Raw genomic sequence first — 1,499 nt, 5'->3', positions numbered from 1 at the left:
CAGAATGGCATTAACCAATCAGGACAGCGTTCAAGCCGCTCCACCGTTTAAAAGCAGATGCCTCGGGACCCTACTTCCTCTCTCTAAGCTTTCTCTCGTCCCTGCTCTATCGTCCCTTCCCCCAATTTTCCTCAAGGGAATGCTCCAAATAAAGATGTGACCAGAGAAGGAATTCTCGTTTTTGGTGGGGTTCATTCCTGCGGGACAGGATGGCGCCCCGCAACTGGTGCTCGAAACTCCGGGACGCTGAGGGACCCTAACAACTACGCCGGGGGACCCTGAAAGCCCGGAAAAAAAAGCTGAAATCAGACACCAGGACACAGAGAGCCTTGAATTTCAGAACTCTGAGAACATGGAGCGGTGAGTGACGTCTGTGAATCCCCCAGAAAGGGGAGGAAAAGAAATGTAAAAAAGGAATTTCAAAGGATAGGCCTAAAATAGAAAAAAAAAAAATACAAAAAAAATCAAAGTTAAGGTATCTGAAAGAAGGTACAAAAAGCAACGGGGAAGAAAAATCCCTTAAGTTCAGTGCAGGTGGAGCTGAGAAAAAGCGAGGTTTACGGTTGGGAGATCCGCGGCTTCCTCCGTGCATACTCGCTGATAGAGACTGGAGGCAACAGTCTCGTAGGGAGGCAAACTTGATCACTGCCTTCCCTGTTCTTAAAGAGCCACAGAGCTTTTGGAGGTGATTTTCGCCTAATTTTGTTAAGAGAGCTCAGTCTCTGGCTCTCACGTACAAAAAACTTTAATTTTTTGACTGAGAAAGACAAGCTGCTTGATCGTGCTGAGAGTGCTGGCGGCAGCCGGCCCGCCTTTGAGCGGTAATGCCTGATTAGAAACACGGAAGTGGGCCAGGCACGGTGGTGCACACCTGTGATCCCAGCTACTCAGGAGGGAGACGCAACCAGTTGCTGGCGGGGAGTTTGCTGGAGGCCTGCGAATAGCCAGGTCGCGGGCGGGCTAAAGTCCGTGTGACATCAGAGGCCTTCTGGCGGGGCTATGGTTTTTGGAGAACTTTTTCAGCACCTGAGCGGACTCGCCTGACTGAGGCGGAAGCTGCGTGGTGAGCAGCGGCGCCATAGAAGGCAAAGAGGAGCTGAATCGGCTCTGCGGAAAAACTGTGTTTCCATAGCAACATGGGCGAGCGGGGAGGTGAGTTCCCAGAGAACGGGGCTCTGCGCGCGGGCGGACCGGGCAGGAGAAGCCCCTCCACGGGTGGGCGGATGCCCCCCCTCGCCGGAGCTTGGAAAAGGCTCACAGCCGGCGGTGCGAGTTCATTGCCTGAGGTGAAACGGCGAGCCCGCGCACGGCCCGGGGCGGAGCCATGCCTTTGGGCCATGCGGAGCGCGCCATAATGGGCTTCAGAGGCGGAGCTGTGGCAGCCGCCGCCTCCGCTGCTGCCGCCCTCAGTCAAGGTCGCCAAGAATTCAGTCAGATAAAAACATTTGTCGCCAAGAATTTAGTCAGATAAAAACATTTATCCCCCAAACATCGCCCCT

The 1,499-nt window shown here is 54.0% G+C and overlaps 1 pseudogene; it reads left to right on the top strand.

The window, feature by feature from the left end:
• Positions 1–1,103: 1,103 nt before the first annotated feature.
• LOC148123538 (Nuclear RNase P) lies at positions 1,104–1,293 on the top strand (annotated as a pseudogene).
• Positions 1,294–1,499: the final 206 nt, after the last annotated feature.

This window comes from Myodes glareolus, chromosome 1, assembly GCF_982192425.1.
Source record: "Myodes glareolus chromosome 1, mMyoGla1.1, whole genome shotgun sequence".
Classification (NCBI taxonomy): Eukaryota; Metazoa; Chordata; class Mammalia; order Rodentia; family Cricetidae; genus Myodes; species Myodes glareolus.
The sequence above is the reverse complement of the archived record's forward strand: the minus strand, read 5'-3'. Positions and strand labels throughout refer to the sequence as shown.